Consider the following 20554-nt stretch of genomic DNA (forward strand, 5'->3'; position numbering starts at 1 on the left):
TATGTTGTGGTTCACACTCATTTCCCATAGTCCTCTCACGGGGTGTAGATGGCTCTGTTCATCACTGAACAAATAGAACTGGTTTGAATCATCGCATTGTTGAAGAGAGCCACATCCACCATAATTGATCATTTTATGATCTTGTTGTTACCATGTATAATGATCTCCTAGTTCTGCTTATTTCCCTTAGCATCAATTCATGTAAGTCTCTCCAGGCTTCTCTTAAATCATTGTTGGTCATTTCTTACAGAACAATAATATTCCATATGCCACAATTTTTTCAGCCATTCTCCAATTGATGGGCATATATTTAGTTTTCACTTTCTAGCCACTACAAAAAGGTCTGCCACAAACATTTTTGAACATGTGGGTCATTTTTTCTTTAAGTTCTCTTTGGGATATAAGCCCGGATCAAAGGGTATGCACAGTTTGATAATATTTTGAACATAGTTTAAGGAGTTATTTTCTTTTTCTAATTCACAAATTATTTTTTCCTGCGAGTTCTTTACCTTTTCCATTTACATTTCAGGGAGGTATTTTCTTTTTCTGCTTCATCAAATCTTTCTTTTAATAAGTTATATGTCTTTTCCAAATTCTCTTGCAGAGTTTTCCTTTCCTTTCCCCATTCTTCTTGTAGCTCTCTTTTAATATCTTTTTTAATTTCTTCTAGGAGAGCCTTGTGTGGTGGGGATCAGGTTATATCACCTTTTAGGGCTTCATCTGGGGACAATCTGCTATTAGTATCCTCTTGGTTGGAAATCTGTTCTCTTTCTCTATAGAAGCTGTCAATAGTTAGAGCTTGCTTTGCTTTTTCACTCATTTTTTTTTTTTTTAAAGTTGGGATCTGTCTTTAGTGCAAGTAGGTGACAAGCTTCCTCTACAGATCAGGAAGGGATAGCAGCTGCACTAGCTGAGTCACTACTGGTGTGGGTTGGGCATAGCCAGGTCCTGTGAGCCTCCAGCATTTTGGAGTACACTCTTTACCTTCTGCATTTGTGTTTAATGTTTTATAACTTCTCTGCTGATCTACTGGTTTGCAACCAATGCAGAGTGGCCAACACTATGGTAGATTCCCCCTCCCCCCCCAATAGATTCTCCACCCCATGGAGACTGCACCCTGTCCCTGGTCTGCTCAGTGTTCTGTTTCCATGCTCAGCCTCCCTGCCTGGGCCTGGCCTTCTCTTGTGCTCAAGCCTGATCAAGAGAGACTTTTGTTGGTGATCTTTGAAATGATCTTCTGCTGGTAATTTGCTGTACTACCAATATTTGTAGATTCTACTAGTCAAATACTATTTCAGAGGCTGAATTTCATAATTAGTAGTGAGGGTAGTAGGAGAACTCAGAAAGAAGTTAGTGTCCTCTCTGCTATCCTGGCTCTGCCCCTCCCCCACTGCAAAAACCCATAATCTTTATTTACAAGTTTATTACACATATTTCTCATGCAAATAATCATTAGATTATTGCTAATAGCTTTTTAGTAAAATCTCTGGGGTTCTCTAAGTATAATTTCCTCTTCATTAGTGGCAAGTTCTCCCTTTTCATTTTTAAGACTAACAATTTGATTTTCCTCTTTTCTTTTTCTAATCAAATTAACTAAAGCTTTATCTATTTTGTTGTTTTTTCACAAAACCAAATATTAGTTTTATTTTTTTAATTCAATAGTTTTGTTTTTTTTTTACTTTCAACTTTATTACTCTTTTATTTTTAGAACTTCAAGTTTGTATTTGATTGGGCTTTTTAATTTGTTCTTTTTCTAGCTTTTTTAGTTGCAAGCCCAATAGAAATATTCTATTTCTCTATTCTATGCAAATTAGCATCTAGAAATATAAGATTTTAGAAGAGGAAGACATTGATTCTTTCTGCTTGTCCAAATGTTTTAAGGGAGATTCAATATATAGAATCATGGTACTTACTGTTAAAGAATCTAGGTTTATAACAGTTGGATCAAGTAATATATATGATACTTAAAAGAAAACCTGTTCATATTGCCAGAAAAAAAATATTAGTGCAATTCTCATTTGCTAGATTCAATGCAACACATTTTTCATCCATAAAGAGAAATTGATAAATGGTATGATTTGATGATGAGCCTTAGAGAGTTTGTGAATTGGTCTCAGAAAGCAAATTTATATAGCTCTGCATGTTGTATTAAAGGGCCATAGGCATATTCAGAATTCTGGAACTATTTTTAGAAATAGTGAGCTTGGGGGATGTCCACTTTGATTAATTTTGTGTAAAACATTTTGGGATTTCCAAGTAGCCTAGTGACAAAAGAAAATAAACCCCAACAATCCCTCCACAAGGGATTTTTGTGTATCTATTGTGTTTAAAAAAAATCTTATAAGATATAGTCATTGTGCTAGCAACTTGATATACTAGTAGTTCTATCACTGAAGGAGTTTTCCTAGTGAACAAGTGACAAAATTATTGCTCCCTCCTCCAAAAAAATCTCAGAGAAAATTGATCTCAACTTTTCTCAAAGCATTGTATACTATGAAGCTATAGATTTGTAATATTGGAGAGGTCACTCACCCTCTCAAGAATATTATAGAATGACAGTGTTGACATTGAATATAATTATCAATGCATGATTACCTTTGAATGACTATTATATATAGAACACTGCTAGGTTCAGTGGGAGATGTAAAAGAACTGTATTAGAAGATGTTATAGGACAAAGCCTTGATATCCTCAATTGTAAAATATGTGATTTTTAGATGTCTTATGAGATCCCATTTAGCTCAATATCTTTATCCTATAATAATCACAGAATAGAAAATTAAGTTGTTCATACTTTCAGAGGACTGAAAAAATGAATTTGCTTTTCCTTATTTTCTTTTTCTTTCACTGTCATTATAATGTTGAAATATCTCAATGGGAAAGGATCCGTATGTCATTATTGGTAAAGTATAATCTCAGAGTCAGGAAGACTTTGCACTTATATTGTGCCTCATATACTTGCTAACTGAATGATTCTAAATAAGTTACTGAAGGCCCTTGGAAGCCTCAGATTTTTTAATCTATAAAATGGGGATAATGATAGTAGAATGCCAAAAAGTTGTCCTGAAGTTAAAATGAGATAATTTATGTAAAGTAATTTAAAAACATCAAAGCTTTATTTGAATGTAAGCTATTAGCTGATTAGGAAAGAAAAGCCATTAACTAAGAAATGCTAAAAATTTCAAAATAGTATATGCATACTGCAGTTGATTAAAAAGACCAATTAATAATCAAAAGAATGATTTTAAGCACCCAGTATGCATAGATAAATTTGCTAGATACTTAAGATATTTCTATTAAAGTTGATATTCTTTGGAAAATGCTATACAATGAACCCGACCTTCAAAACTTATGTAAATTCTTTAGTTCCCCAAAATGAATAGCTAACCAATGTGTATATCTTTCCTGATGATCTGCACTTTTAAGGGGGAAGATGATTACATTAGAATTAGAAGAAAATATACTCCAAGCCAAGAGAAGGGTATGTTTTTAAAAGCCTGTGAATGAAATATTAAGTGCATTTAATTGTCCATACTGTACAATTGAACAAAGAAACACATAAGAAGTAAAATTATCTCTAAAAGATGACACCTAAGGGAGCTGCACAACCTCTACTGTTGTAAGACATGATGGATTACTTCTCTGCTATATTTGTTTCTGGCAAAAATCAAAAAGATAATCAGCAAACCATCAGCCTATGCTCTGATCTGTGGTATTCTTTTTTTCATATGGTAGGTGTATTTTTCTTTCACACAGATGAAATGTATTTTAAAAATCTCAACACTTTAATGGACTCAATGAGAGACTATTTTACAATAAGAAATTTATCTAAATATTTTATAATTATATCAACGTTATAAATTGTTAAAGAATTCTTTTGAAAGAATCAATAGTTAAATTAATGTTTTATCTCAGAAGTTATAAGAATGCTGACACATGTCAGTGACTTTATTCTTTTTACAGGGACTTAGCCACAGCAGGTACTACTGTGTATGGTGCCTTTGATCCTCTAGATGATATTGCTGATGCGTGAACCGCACAGCCTCTGGATGCATGTGGATGTAAGTAACTTGTTTGTGACATATATTTCCTTGAGGAAAAAAAATACTACTATAAGAATATGTCATCTACAATTCTTTGTGTGCCCTGAAGGCAAGGCAATAATTTTCTTCAAACCTCATTTACTTAAATGAATGTATGTGTGCATGGTGTTAAATTGGCCTACATTGGGGAAAAAATGAAAAGGCAATTTTGAAAAATGCCTTTAAAATGATAATGTATAGTTCCTCTTTTATTGATTGTTATATGTCACTTTAGAATCTTCAGATCTCTTTATCTTTTAATTCTAATTCTAAAGTGTTCATAATAGTGTGTCAGTACACGCAGTTGACCATCTCATTAATGCTATAGAGTCATAACTTACTTTCCTTTAACTTAAAATAATGCAATAATCAAAAGCCATTTAAGAGGATCTAAACACTTTGAAATGAGCAGTTCATAAAGCTGCTCTTTGGCAGTGTTCCCCAACTCTGTCAATGAGAGTCTTGCCCCAGTAAAAACTAATGGAATGGAATTTTAGTTGTTGTGTTTTATCACCAAATTTGATGGAAAATAAGTATTTCATCTATCTCCGGTGATTGTTTTCAAGAATTTTTCATAAATTTAAAAATAAAAACTTTGATTGACCATGCAATAGAATTATATCCAGAGAATAGTAAGCAGTAGTGTTATGCTTTTTGAAAGAGGGATTATTCAAGCCCAATTTAAAATTAATCTGCTAAATTGAGCAAATTGATAAAAATATTAATATTTTAAAAACTAAGAAAAAATATAAAAATTTTCCTGTCCGCATTTATTTTAGGCAGAATGGGGAGGTGGACTGCTGATGTCCAAAAATCATTCTTATAAACTTCATGGAATTAAAAGGTGAATAAATGTTATTACACTATTTTGGGAAAAGATTTGGCCTTGAAAGAGTGGTAGTTATTAATTAAACATGCAAAAAATTAACTGTTATTATATGTAAGGCATGGTACTAAATCCTTGATATATCATAAAAGGTAAAAATATAGGGGACATGGTACAATATGTACATATATAATCACATACAAAATTCATTTAAGTTAATCAGAGGAAGGAGAAGAATCTAAAAGGAAAAGATTTGGGGAATGAAAGAATAGTAGGTATCAATCAAAACATCACACAATATACAAACACACACACACACACACACACACACATACACACACACACACTTTCATTTTATATAAGGCATGGTAAACCTTGGATATATAATAAAAGGTAAAATGTAGAGGAGATGATACAACACATATATGTATAGTCATATACAAGGTACATACAAAATTGACTGAATGTAATCAGGGGAAAGGGAAGAATCAAGTAGTTGGGTCAACTGGTGAAAAAGGCTTCTGAGTCTAGCAGAAAGAGGAATTTTAAGAGTTGACAGTGAAGGAGGAGAATGTTCCAGACATGGAAAATATCAATGCAAAGTTATGGAGATGCGAGGTAATGCTTAGTACATGACAACCAGCATGTTATCCTCCGCAAACATTGTTACCATCATTAACAACTACCACCTGTTAGTCAATTACTATGCGTTAGTTATTATACTGTGTTAATACCAAGAAAAATACAAATTGATTCTGTATTCAAGAATCTTGCATTCTATTGGATAAAATAGAATAGGCATACATGGGTATACACAAGAAAAATGGCATCATATGTTAGGTACATCAAGTCATCTAATACAGCTTGACCACACAGCACATGGAGAGAAGAAAAGTAGAAGAACACTGGCATGGAAGGAAGAGATCAGCTTATGAAGAATTGAAAATGCCAAACAATGGGACTTATACTTGAACCTAGAAGTAATAGAAAGTACTGGAACTTACTAAATAAGGGGTGGGGGATGGGGGTGACATGGTCATATTTGTGCTTTAGAAATATGCTGATATCTTTTCTGTCTTAATATGAGTTCTATATAAATTTGCAAGTGATTTGTCACCCAGGGCCAATTGTGTGACTTGAATTCCACATAAATTGATGGGAGTTCCTCTTCAGTGTTCTGTTGTTCTGATCCAGGAAAAGGTCAGTTGTCTACATTTCTACATTATGAACTTCTTTACATATGACACAAGACTCACAATGTATAGTAAATGTCCTGGTTATGAAAGTATAGATATAAAATAAATATTTGGGAGCACCTTGGTTTGAATATCTAAAATGATGGTTGAAAATTACAAAATTAACTTACTATGAGTGAATGATTTAGCCTAGTTGCCAGCCAATGAATAATAGTGTGTCAGCTTTAGAGATAGATGTTATTTCAGGTGTGGATTATTGACAGTGCTACAAATATAAATAATCATCTCATTAATACTACCAAGAGTTATGTTTACTTGCACTGATAAAGCAATTTCAGAAATCATAGGTTTTTAGTGAAATCCCTGGGATTTTTCTGATCAATATAAACATGAATGATTATTTATGTTTCTATCTGATTATAAGAGGTTATATACATGCTTTTGAATGCTTTGTTCATTTGTGGAATTCCATCTTAGTTATTTTTCTAAATATATAAAAGTAAAGTGGAAAGAGCAATTTTATTTACCTCAAATGATTACCTTGTTGCACTTCAAAAAAAGTTAAGAGACTGTTCTCTTAAGATAATGATTCTAAAAATCATGAACAGAGAGAGTATTTGTTCCTTAAGTATTTGAAAGGAATAACAAAGACCGAGAAATAGGAGGTAAGTAATGTTGTATGGAAGTGGGCTAATTGATTATATTTTAGATTCCTGGTAGCTTTTAATTTCTGAAAGTAGCAAGAGACTTGGGAAAGCCTTGTTTTATTGCTTCATTATTTTTAGTTCTCAAAGTGTTAAAAGTCATCTAAGAAAACTATGTATACACTGATAATATGCAACATATGTATTGATAATATTACGTGAAATATAATAATACATGTAAGCTGTTTTGTAAATCTTAAGGTATTATATACATATTAACTATTATTCAACTACTAATATCATTGTAGAACTTCATTGAGGAGAAAATGTATCTCTGGATTATTCCACTTTGGATTACATATCCAAACTGTAATGTACCATATCTAGATAGACAATTTAAGATTTTCTAGTCATATTATGAGCAAAAAGTATAAAAGAATTAATATATACATGTTGCTTTTTTGGTTTTGAAGTTGATTTTTTTAATCGAGAAAGTGATGAAAAGACATTAAGTTAAACAATAATATTTAACAATACATTTAGTATCTTTCAGAAAGTCTTAGATAATTGTCAAATTATAGCTTATAACTAAGACATTAAAACTAGATGAGTTTTTTTTTTTTAATTTTGGGGGGGATGGATGATAGCTATTCAACATTAAAGAGACAAAACATATTAGGCTTGAGCACAAGAGCAGAAAAAAATCTACTTTCTCAAACAATGAATTGAAGATATAGTTATGGGGCAGGAAAAGTTGAAGGAAAGGAAGTGATTTTTCATTTCTCATGCATCCTCCATAAAGCAGTAATCTGAGTATTTCTTGCCACAAAACTAAGAGTACAAAGAATAGTTACTACTGGCAGTGGTGGTCCATAATAGAGAATATGGTGTTCCTTGTGGATGATTTGCTTTTCTGATTGAGATCAATGGGACGTGGAGTAAAGCCTTCCTACTCTGTTGATGAATGAATGGGCAATATTCTGTTGTGAAATGACATTTTCCTGAACTATCTTGAGCTGACTCAATTCACTGACCTTTTAATGTGGATAGGAAAGCCCTCAGTAATCTTTTAGATGAGAATATTAAGATTGAATTTGCATTCTGAGCAAGAACAAAATAGAGAACCACTATGTTTTATCAATGTAGGAGCTGTAGGTCTTACTGATCTTGTCTATGCATACCCATTTATATGAATGGAAATTATAGTTATTTATTGTTATTTTCTAATATCATAGGAACAAATAGTGTACCTATCATTAAAGTATATCTCATATATTTCCTATATTCTAAGCCTAACTTTAAAGGAATAATCATTTTCCTATGCTTTTTGAGTTGAGATGGTTAATTTTTGTTGAATCATTAATGAAATATAGTCCCAGTGAAAACATCTGCTAATGTTTTCAAGTTTAAACTAGGTATTTCACATTTTTCTAAGTGAATTAGATTGTATTGAATTCAAAAATCAAAATCATATTTTTCTCTTAATATTTTTATTGTTATAGCTTTTTATTTACAAAACATATGCATAGGTAATTTCTCAACATTGACTCTTGCAAAACCTTCTGTTCCAACTTTTCACTTCCTTCCACACACCCTCTCCTCTAGATGAAAGGTAGTCCTATACATGTTAAATATGTCAAAGTATATGTTAAATACAATATATATATATATATATACATATATACATATTTATACAGTTATTTTCCTGCATAAGAAAACTCAGATCTAGAAAGAAAGAAAAAAAAGTTGAGAAGGAAAAGAAAATCTAAGCAAACAATAACAGAAAGAATGGAAATGCTATGCTATGGTCCACACTCATTTCCCATAGTTCTCTCTCTGGGTGTAGCTGACTCTTTTCACTACTGAACTGGAAACTGATTTGTATCATCTCATTGTTAAAGAGAGCCACATCTATCAGAACTGATCATCATATAGTATTGTTGTTGAAGTGTATAATGATTTCCTGGTTCTGCTCATTTCTCTTAGCATCAATTTATATAAGTCTCTCCAGACCTCTCTGAAATTAACCTGTTGTTCATTTCTTACAGAACAATAATATTCTATAACATTCATGTACCACAATTTATTCAGCTATTTTCCAATTGATGGACACCCATTCAGTTTCCACTTCTAGCCACTGCAAAAAGAGCTGTCCCAAACATTTTTGTACCTGTTGTTCTTTTTCTCTTCTTGAAGATGTCTTTGGGATATAAACCCAGTAATAACACTGTTGGATCAAAGGGTATGCACAGTTTGATAACATTTTGAGCATAGTTCCAAATTGCTATCCAGGATGGTTGGATTCATTCACAATTCCACCAACAATGTATCTGTGTCCCAGTTTTCCCACATCCCTTACAACATTCCTCATTATCTTTTCTTGTCATCTTACCAATCTGAGAGGTGTGTAGTGGTATCTCAGAATTGTCTTAATTTGCATTTCTCTGGTAAATAGTGATTTGGAGTACCTTTTCTTTTCTTTTCTTTTTTTCTTTAATAGCCTTTTATTTACAGGTTATATGTATGGGTAACTTTACAGCATTGACAATTGCCAAGCCTCTTGTTCCAATTTTTCCCCTCTTACCCCCCACCCCCTCCCCCAGATGGCAGGATGACCAGTAAATGTTAAATATATTAAAATATAAATTAGATACACAATAAGTATTCATGACCAAACTGTTATTTGGCTGTACAAATAGAATCAGACTCTGAAATATTGTACAATTAGCTTGTGAAGGAAATCAAAAAAGCAGGTGGGCAAAAATATAGGGATTGGGAATTCAATGTAATGGTTTTTAATCATCTCCCAGAGTTCTTTTGCTGGGCGTAGCTGGTTCAGTTCATTACTGCTCCATTGGAAATGATTTCATTGATCTCATTGTGGAGCACCTTTTCATATGACTAGAAATAGTTTCAAATTCTTCATCTGAAAATTGTCTGTTCATATCCTTTGACCATTTATCAATTGGAGAATGGCATGGTTTCTTATAAATTTGAGTCAATTCTCTATGTAATTTATCAGAATCTTTGAATGTAAAAATGTTTTCCCAGTTGATTTGTTCCCTTCTAATCTTCTCTACATTAGTTTTGTTTGTACAAAAATTTTTAACTTAATATAATCAAAATTATTTATTTATTTTGTGATAAATAATGATCTCTAGTTCTTCTTTGGTCACAAATTCTTTCCTCTGCCACAGGTCTGTGAGGTAAACTAACCTATGTCCCTCTAATTTGTTTATAATCTCATTCTTTATGTCTGGATCATGGACTCATTTTGACCTTATTTTCATATACAGTGTTAAGTGTGAGTCAATGCCTAGCTTCTGCCATACATATTTTCAATTTTCCAAGCAGATTTTGTCAAACAGTGAATTCTTATCTTAAAAGCTGGGGTCTTTGAGTTCATAAAATACTAAATTGCTAGAGTTATTGATAATTTTGTCCTGTGAACTTGACCTATTCCACTGATCAACTAGTCTATTTCTTAGCCAGTACCAAATGGTTTTGATGAATGTGGCTTAATAATATAGTATATGGTATAGCGAGGCCACCTTCATTTGATTTTTTTTTTCATTAGTTCCCTTGAATTTCTTGACATTTTGTTCTTTCAGATGAATTTTGTTATATTTTCTAAGTCAGTAAAGTAGTTTCTTGGGAATTTGATTAGTAAGCACTAAATAAATCAATTAGTTTAGTCATCTTTATTATATTTGCTTGACCTATCCAAGAGGACTTAATATTTTTCCAATTGTTTAGATCTGACTTTATTTGTGTGGAAAGTGTTTTGTAGTTTTGTTCATATAGTTCCTGACTTTCCCTTGGCAGATAAATATCCAAATATTTTATACTATTGTGAGTTATTTTAAATGGATTTCTCTTTGTATCTCTTGCTGTTGGATTTTATTTGTGATGTATAAAAATGATAATGATTTATGTGGATTTATTTTGTATCCTACAACTTTAATAAAGTTGGAGATTATTTCTAATAGCTTTTTAGTAGATTCTCTGGGATTCTCTAAGTATATTATGATATCATCTGAAAAGAGTGACAATTTGGTTTCCTCATTACCTACTCTAATTCCTTTTATGTCTTTCTCAACTCTTATTGCCGAAACTAGCATTTCTAATACAATATTGAATAGCAATGGTGATACTGGGCAACCTTGTTTCACCCCTGATCTTATTGGGAATGGTTCCAGTTTGTCTTCATTACATATGATGCTTGATGATGGTTTTAAATAGATACTACTGATTGTTTTAAAGAAAAGTGCATATTTATTCCTATACTCTGTAGTGTTTTTAATTGGAATGGGTGTTGGATTTTATCAAATACTTTTTCTGCATCTACTGAGATGATATGTTTTTGTTAATTTGGTTATTGATATAGTCAATTATGCTGATGGTTTTCCTAATATTGACAGCCCTGCATTCCTGGTATAAATCCTACTTGGTCAAGGGGATCCTGGGGATGATTTTCTGTAATCTTTTGTTGTACTCTTTTCTGTCTCCATTCAGTTTTCTTTTCTTTTCTTTTCTTTTTATTTAATAGCCTTTTATTTACAGGATATATGCATGGGTAACTTTACAGCATTAACAATTGCCAAACCTGTTGTTCCAATTTTTCACCTATTACCCCCCACCCCCCCCAGATGGCAGGATGACCAGTGATGTCAATTTAAAATATATATTAGATATACAATAAGTATACAGGAAAAACATTATTTTGCTGTACAAAAGAATAACTCTGAAATATTGACAATTAGCTTTGAAAAAAAAAAAATTCAGGTGGGCATAAATTGGGAATGGGAATTCAATGTAATGGTTTTATCATCTCCCAGGTTCTTTCTCTGGGCATAGCTGGTTCAGTTCATTCTGCTCCCTGGAAATGATTTGGTTGATCTCATTTCTGAGGATGGCCAGGTCCATCAGAACTGGTCATCATATGTATTTTGTTAAAGTATATAATGATCTCTGGTCCTGCTCATTTCCTAGCCAGTTCTGTAAGTCTCTAGGCCTTTCTGAAATCATCCTGTTGGTCATTTTTACAGAACAATTTTTTTCTATACCACAATTTATTCAGCCATTCTCCAACTGATGGACTCATTTGTTTCAGTTTCTAACTAAAAAGGGCTGCCACAAACATTGTTACATGAAGTCCCTTTCCTTCTTTATAATCTCTTTCGGATATAAGCCCAGTAGTAACACTGCTGGATCAAGGGTATCCAGTTTGATAACTTTTTGGCATGTTAAACCTCTCCAAAATGGTTGGATTCCTTCCTCCCCAAACAATGCATCAATGTCCCAGTTTTCCCAATCCCTCCAATCATCATTATTATTTCCTGTCATTTAGCCAATCACAGGTGTGTGTATATCTTAGAGTTGTCTTAATTTCATTTCTCTGATTAATAATGACTTGGGCATCTTTTCCTATGACTGAAATAGTTTAACCTCTTTCCGGAATTTCGTTCTATCCTTTGACCACTTTCAATTGGAAATGAACATTTAAATTAAGTCAGTTCTCTATATATTTTTGGTGGGTTTTTAGAACCGATTACAAAAATATTTTATTTCTTGCTTCCCTTCTAATCTTTTCATTAGTTTTGTTTTTTAAAAACTCTTCAGTTTTTATAATCAAATTTTTTCTATTTTGTGATCATTGATCTCTAGTTCTGCTTTGGTCACAAAGTCCTTCCCCTCCACAGGTCAGATAAACATCCTTGTTCCTCTAATTTATTAATTTTATTCTTTATGCCTAGGTTAACCCATTTGCCTTATCTTGGTGGTGTTAAGTGTGGATCAATCCTGTTTTCCTTTGGTTTCCAATTTTCCCAGCAATTTTTTTCAAACAGTAAGTTCTTATCCCAAAAGCTGGGGTCTTTGGGTTTTCAAAGACTAGGTTGCTATATTTGTTGACTGTTTTATCCATTAACCCCTATTCCACTGATCCTAATCTTTCCTTAGCAAATACCAAATGGTTTTTGGTAACTGCTGCTCATAATTAGTTTTAGATTTGCTAAGCCACCTTCATTTGATTTTTTTTCATTAATTCCTTGAAATTCTTGACCTTTTGTTTCCATATGAATTTTTGTTGTTATTTTTTCAGGTCATTAAAATAGTTTTTGGAAGTCTATTGGTATAGCCTAAATAAATAGATTAATTTAGGTAATATTGTCATCTTTATTATTTGCTCCCCTATCCAGAGCATTTAATATTTTTAATTGGTTAGATCAGCTTAATTTTGTGAAAAGTGGTCTTAATTTTGCTCATAAGTTTCTGATTTTCCCTTCAGATGATTCCTAAATATTTTATATTATCAGTAGTTCAAATGGAATTTCACTTTGTAACTCTGCTGTTGGATTTTGTTAGTGATATAAAAGAATGCTGATGACTTATTGGGTTTATTTTATAACCAACAACTTTGCTAAAGTTGTAGATTTCTTCTTTTAGTAAATTCTGGGGTTCTCAAATACCATTGTCATCGGCAAAGTGATATTTGGTTCCTCATTGCCTATTCTTTTCCAATCTTTTCTCAGCTCTTATTGCCAAAACAATTTCTAATACAATTTAAATGGTAAGGTGATGTGGGCCTTGTTTCAGATCTTATTGAATGGTTGCAGTTTGTCTCTATTACATATGATGCTTACTGATGGTTTAAATGATGCTGCATTATTTTAGGAAAATCATTTTTTTCTCTCAAGTGTTTTTTAATGAATGGATGTTGGATTTTGTCAAATGCTTTTCTGCATCTATTGAGGATGATTATATGGTTTTTAATTTGGTTGTTAATATAATTTTATTGTTTTTCCTAATATTGAATCACCCCATTCTGGTATTCCTACTTGATCTGTGTATTATCCTGGAGAGTGTTCTGTGTCTTTTTGTAATATTTATTTAAGTTTTAATCAATTTCATTAGGGAGATTGGTCTATAATTTTCTTTTCTGTTTTCAACCTACCTGGTTTGGTATCATCCATGTTCGTCATAGAAGAATTTGGTAGGACTCCTTCACCCTATTTTATCAAAAATTTATATGTTGGGGCCAATTGTTCTTTAAATGTTTGGTAAAAATTCACATGTAAATCCATCTGGTCCTGGGGATTTTTTCTTAGGGATTGTTTAATTGCCTTTCTTTTTTTTCTGAAATGGGACTATTCAAGCAATTTACTTCCTTCTCTTTGTCTGGGAAGTCCATATTTTTGGGGTAGTCATCCATTTCACTTAGGTTTATCAAATTTATTGGCATAAAGTTGAGCAAAATAACCATTATTTCTCTAATTTCCTCTTCATTGGTGGAAAGTTCTCCTTTTCATTTTAAGACTACTTTTCATTTTCCTCCCTCCTTTTCTAATCAGATTTCCAAAGGTGATCTATTTTTTGGGTTTTCATAGAACCCTCTTGTTTATTAATTAGTTCAATGTTTTTTTACTTTCAATTTTTTAATTACTCCTTTTATTTTAAATTTCCAATTTAGTTTTGATTGGGGTTTTAATTTTGGTCTTTTAGTTTTTTTTTGCCCAATTCATTAATCTTTTTCTTTCTCTGTTTTATTCAAGTAAGCCTCTAAGGATATAAAATTCCTCTTATCACCGCTTTGGCTGCATCCAAATTTGGTATGACGTCTCATCATTGTCATTATCTTGGTAAATTATTAATTCTATCAAATTTGCTCTTCAATCATTCTTTAAGATGGATTGTTTAGTTTCCAATTAGTTTTGGTCTATTTCCCCTAACTTTTTGTTGAATGTAGTTTTTATTGCATCATGATCTGAAAAAAGCATTTACTATTTCTGCTTTCTTGCATTCAATTTGAGGTCTTTATTTCCAAATTGGTAATTTTGAATAGGTTCCATGAACTGCTGAAAAGAAAGTTTTTTCTATCTCCATTAATTTCTCAAAATCTAACATACCTAATTATTCTAATTTCTATTTACTTCTTTAATTTCTTTCTTATTTGTTTTGTGGTTTTTTGTCTAATTCTGACAGTGCAAGGTTGAGATCTCCCACTATTACAGTTTTGTTGTCTATTTCTTCTTGCAACCTCTTAACTTCTCCTTTGGAATTGGATGATCTACGGTATATATTTTAATTTGATTTGCTTCGTTGTTTATCTTTTTAACGAATGGTTACCTTCCTTATCTATTTTAATTAGATCTATTTTGCTTTTGGAGTGGAAAGGATGGCTACCCCTCCTTTTTGACTTACCTGAAGCATAATGATTTTGCTCCAGCCTTTTCCTTTACTCTATGTATCTCCCTGCTTTAAATTGTTTCTTTAAACCATTTGTGGGGTTCTGACTTTTGATCCGTCTGCTATCTCCCTCCTCTTTATGGGGGATTCATCCCATTCCATTTTGGTTGGATTACTAAATCTGTTTTCCTGCCATCCCTAATAACACCAGATTATGCTTTTTTTTTTCTTGCCTCCCCCAACCCTCTTTCCCCTTTTGAACTTATTCCTTGTATCTTGGCACCTCTTTATAATCCCTCCCCTCCCCTTTGAATCTTTTCCCCCTTCCTTCCCTTATTACTTTTTTCTTTTCCTTTTTCCTCTCCCCCGTTTTAATGAGGCGGAATGAATTTTTCTCTAAACAAATGTCAGTTTTTTCAGGAACTCATAAATAAGATTCACAATTTCCTCCCCCCTCTAAATTCCCTCAGATATGATAAGTTTCCTTTGCCCTTCTGGGATGTGGTTTTCCCTCTTTTTATCCTCCTTCCCCTTATTCTGCCTCATCCCTTTTCCATATCTACTTCCCTTTTTATGTTATATCATTCAAAATTATACATGTATTCTTTTGTATATCCCACAACAGAAATTAATTCTCAAGGTTATTTTACCTTTTTCTGCATCTCTTGGTTCTACGGTTGGAGATCAATTTTTTGTTTAGTTCTGGTTTTTCTTCAGAAACAAATGGAATTCATTTGTTTCATTAAATGTCCATCTTCTTCCCTGGAAGAAATGTCAACTGGGTAGTTTATTCTTGGCGCATCCCAAGTTCTTGTGCCTTTCGAATATCATATTCCACCCTTTTTGCCTTTAATGTGGGCGGATCTTGGGTGATATATTTACCTCTATTTAAATTTTTTTTTTTTTTTTGGCTGCTTGTAAAATTTTTTCCTTAATCTGATAGTTCTGAAATTTTACAATATTCCGGGTTTTTTATTTTTGGGTTTCTTTGAAGGTGTTCGATAATTCTTTCAATGCCTTTTTACCTTCTGATTCTATTACATCTGGGCAGTTCTTTGATGATTTCTTGTAAAATATATCTGGCTCTTTTTTCATCATAGTTTTCGGAAATCCAATAATCCTCAGATTATCTCTCCTAATCTTTTTTCCAAGTCTATCATTTTTAAAGTAGATAATTCATGGTTTTCCACTTTGTTTTTTGTTTTTGTTGTGATTTTCTTCTCAATGAATCATTAGTTCTATTTGTTCAGTTTAATTTTTAAAAATTATTTTCTTCATTTCCTTTTTTGCTTCTTTCTGTATATGTCAATTGAGTTTTTAAATGTATTCTTTTGGTCTGTGGAATTTTTTCCCATTTCACTCATTTTTTTTTTTTAGTGAATTATTTTCTTTTTCCAATTCACAGATCCTATTTTCTTGCGAGTTCTTTGTCTTTTCCAATTCACAAATCCTACTTTCTAGTGAATTCTTTATTTTTTCCAATTCACAATTCTTACTTTCCTGAGATTTTTCTACTTTTTCCAATTCGTATTTCAGTTGTTGCTGGAAGTTGTTGCTCTTTTGTAAGTCTTCTCTTTCCTTTCCCCATTAATCTTCTAACTCTCTTTTGAGACTTTTAATGGTCTCTTCTATGAGAGCATCATGTAAAGAGGACAGTCTGGTTCATGTTGCTGTTTGAGGTCTCTTCAGGTTTGCTGACCTGCTCTTTTTCTGCATAGAAGCTGTTGATCGTTCTTTTCAACTTTTTATTCATGTTTTAAATCCTTTAGGGTATGTCTCCTAGGCAAGGGGGTTACCAGCTTCCTCTGCAGAGCAGGAGAGATGTAAACCGATTTCTGGCTCCGAGGTATGGGAGTGCTCTGAGTGAGAGTTTTCCCTTCCCCCAACAGGAAGTGGATTCAGCACTGGCAGACCTATTGAAGGGCCCAGTAGGTCTGTGTTGGTTAGTGATTGCCCTAGGCTAGAGACTAAGGGGTGAAAATGTCACTGCCCCAGGCCTGAGCCTTTTGTGGGACTGTGAGTATTAGCAGCTGACTGCAGACCACCGATTCTACCGAACTCTGCCCCAGTGTCTCTGCCTGATGCAAATTGGCCCTGGGAAAGCTCTATGGCCCCAAGCCGAGCCCCCCACTGCGCAGATTGGAGGCTAACCTGGGCTGTGTCCTCCTGCCTTACAGGATCACAACTGCCCCAAGGAAAAGCCCTGTACTGCAGGTTGGGGCTGTGAGCTTGTGCTGAGATCTGTGCTTTCACTTTCGGTTTAAGGCTCTCCTCAGAACCTAATTTCTCTCCTAGTCTGCGCTGATCTCCCCCCTGGCCCCAGAACCAACCTTTTTTGGTGAGACTGCAGATTTTCTTTGGCTGGTGAGTTGTTCTACTTCTTATCTTTACGAATTGTATCAGTCAAGACTATTTTTGGGGCTCAATATAATATTGATAAAGAGGGTAAGAGAAGAGCTTAGAAAGTCACGTGTGCCTTCTCCGCCATTTTGGCTCCGCCCCCCTCCATTCAGTTTTCTCCAAAAATCTATCATAACTAACTTTTCTAGGATTCTGTTTACCTCTTTAGCTTCTTTCTTATTTATTTTGTGGTTTGATTTATCTAATTCTGAGAGTGCAAGGTTGAGATCTCCCACTGTTATATTTTTGCTGTCTATTTCTTCTTTCAGCTCTCTTAACTTCTCCTTTAGGAATTTAGATGCTATAACACTTGGTGCATATATGTTTAGTATTGATATTGCTTCATTATCTATGGTACCCTTTAGCAAGGTATCGTTTCCTTCCTTATCTCTTTTAATTAGATCAATTTTTTATTTTGTTTTGTCTGAGATCAGGATGACTACTCATGCTTTTTTTTTTTTTTTTTTTTTTTTTTTTTACTTTAGGTGAAGCATAATAGTTTTGCTCCAGCCATTTCCCTTTACTTTGTGTGTATCACCCTGCTTTAAATGTGTTTCCTGTAAACAACATATTGTAGGATTCTGGCTTTTAATCCAGTTTGCTCTCTGCCTCTGCTTTATGGGAAACCAGGAAATCATTATTTTTTACATTTACATTTACAGTTTAAACTACTAATTCTGTATTTCCTGCCATCTCATTGTCTCAGATTATACTTTTCTCTTTCATTTTTTCCTCACCCCACTCCCCAGTATTAGTAAGACTCTATGCCTTTGGGGTACACTCTTTACCTCTTGTATTTGTGTTGGATACTTTGTAACTTCTGTGCTGATCTACTGACTTGCAACCATAGCAGAGAAGGCAACACTGTGCTAGAGTCTTCTCTGTAGATTCTCTGCCCCACAGAGACTGTACCCTTCCCCAATCTGTTCAGTGTGCACTGGCCAATATGCTCTGCCTCTCTGCCTGGGCCTGGCCTTCTCCCATACCCAATCAAAGCATAAATTTTCTGGCAATCTTTGAAATTATCTTCTGCTGGTAATTTGCTGCACTCCCACTATTCATGGATTCTGTCAATTCAGCATGATTTCAGAGGCTGAATTTTGTAATTAGTGTGAGGATAGTAGGAAAGCTCAGAAAGAAACATGTGTCCTCTCCACCATCTTGGCTCTGCCCCCAAATCAAAATTATTTAAATTACATGGTTACCATAATTGTGCAAGTACATATTTCAAATGGCATTAAGAAGAAGAACTAGAAATAAAACTGGACCTGTGATTTAATTGTTACAGGGTGCTTCCTGGCAAGCAGAGTTATCACCTTATCTACACCAAATAGTATTAAAGCATTGGTTAGAACAGAAAGATGAACTGATTTAATTGGAGTTTTTTAGGTATTAGGGATAACAATAAGAAACTTTGTGATCTGAAAAGGAAGGGATCTTTCAGTTATCAAGAGCAAGTGATAGCACACAGAAAATTCAAGTTCTGTCTGAGTACCTAAGAAAAGTTAAAAGATCCAGAGTCACCTTCCAGCATGTTGGTTTTGTCCTCTATGCAGACTTTTGAGGGAATTACATAATCCAACTCTGTACCTTTGCTTTGGATAACATTTCCCCAATTTCTTGAAAGTACCTCTGCATCTTAAAATGAAGGAAGTATTTAGGATACTATTTTTTACAGTCACTCCAATTACTTCAATTATTAATGTTCACTATTTTTTGAAATTGTTGTTTGTATACAATTAAATTCTTGGCATTTGCAGTAATTATATTGTATAAAGTCACCTTGAACATTGAATTAATGAATCCTTCACTGTTGATACTAATGAAAATGCTGAGTTAGATTCATGCAAGTCTCTGGTCACAATATTTACTTTATGAAGATCAGCAAATTTACTCTTTTTTCTGGATGCATAGATTGTTTTTTCATTTATAATTGTAATGTTCTGCCTAGATTTCTGGAGGTCCTCTGAATGGGCCTTGGTTTCAGCAGAATAATCACCACAAGAATAGTGAGGAATAAAGTCAGAAATCTTCATTATCTCCTTCACAGTGTCTCCTTCACCTGGGGCCAGGGTAGCTTTCTGGGGGATCTTCAGATGGGCTTTGGTGTCAGTGGAGAAATGCAGGAGGCAGGAGAGCCACCAGGATGGTAGGAGATGGAATGTCTCTCTTCCAGTCCTTGTTGACTCTTATATACCTTATTGTAATTACATCATTACAGCATACTGATTTATGTGTGAACTTAAAGAACTATTACATCACCATGCTAAGTACTAAGATAACCATTGCCTCATCAATTCCTCTGAGTTAACATCTTGTTTCAAGTATACATCCCCAGAGTTTTGGCTCTCTACATATAATGAATTCAGGGATAACTGAACATATAACTCATATATAGTTTAAGCTATAGCTCATGTTAGAATGAAAATAATCTAACAAGGGTTAACCTACAACTAATTTCTTCACAAGGCATACTGCAGCCTTCTTGCTTTCAGGAACAACAGACAGAATTTCAGTGCTATATTTGGGGAATATTTTGAATAGCAAAATTGCTCAAACAACCACTAAAATAAAAACTGTACTAAGTAGAATGGTAACAGAATTGTTTAAAAGGAGCTAAACCATGGAAGTATAGGATTATCTTCTTGGCCCTCAGCTTGGAACATGTATGTATGTCAAGTGATTCAAATTTTTTTTGCCATTTTTCACATGCCCACAAATGACTGAAAAAGTTCTGCAAATATTAAATTAGTGTAAAAAACAAGTTTTAGCCAAATTTGAAAATATGGAATACATGAACAGTGAGGATCAACTGTATGTTTTATGTTTATCAATAAAGGAAAATATCACTAATGATATATATTAGTGGATAAAACCCAGTAAAACTGCATTAAAATATCAAATTATTTAATGTAAATGCTAAATTGATTGAAAAAATAGTTAAAAAAATTAGAGATAAATAGGGTTTATTTACTAAATATATAATTCTTTTTCCAGGGTCTTCTTGAATCATGTAACCAAATGTGTGCTGAATATCTATTCCAGCCAGATAAATACTACAATATAGACTATGACACTGGAGATAAGACAATTCAATGTGGCCAACATGTTGATATCTTCAAACTCTGGTTAATGTGGAAAGCAAAGGTAAGAGTTTACCATTTTATATCATTTGGGCTTTGAGCTATTTGGGGGAAATGATTATGTTAGCTTATCATA

The 20554-nt window shown here is 33.3% G+C and overlaps 1 pseudogene; it reads left to right on the top strand.

The window, feature by feature from the left end:
- Positions 1-20554, top strand: part of LOC100919135 — a 55944-nt pseudogene that overhangs the window by 21395 nt on the left and 13995 nt on the right.

This window comes from Sarcophilus harrisii, chromosome 1 (assembly GCF_902635505.1).
Source record: "Sarcophilus harrisii chromosome 1, mSarHar1.11, whole genome shotgun sequence".
NCBI lineage: Eukaryota > Metazoa > Chordata > Mammalia > Dasyuromorphia > Dasyuridae > Sarcophilus > Sarcophilus harrisii.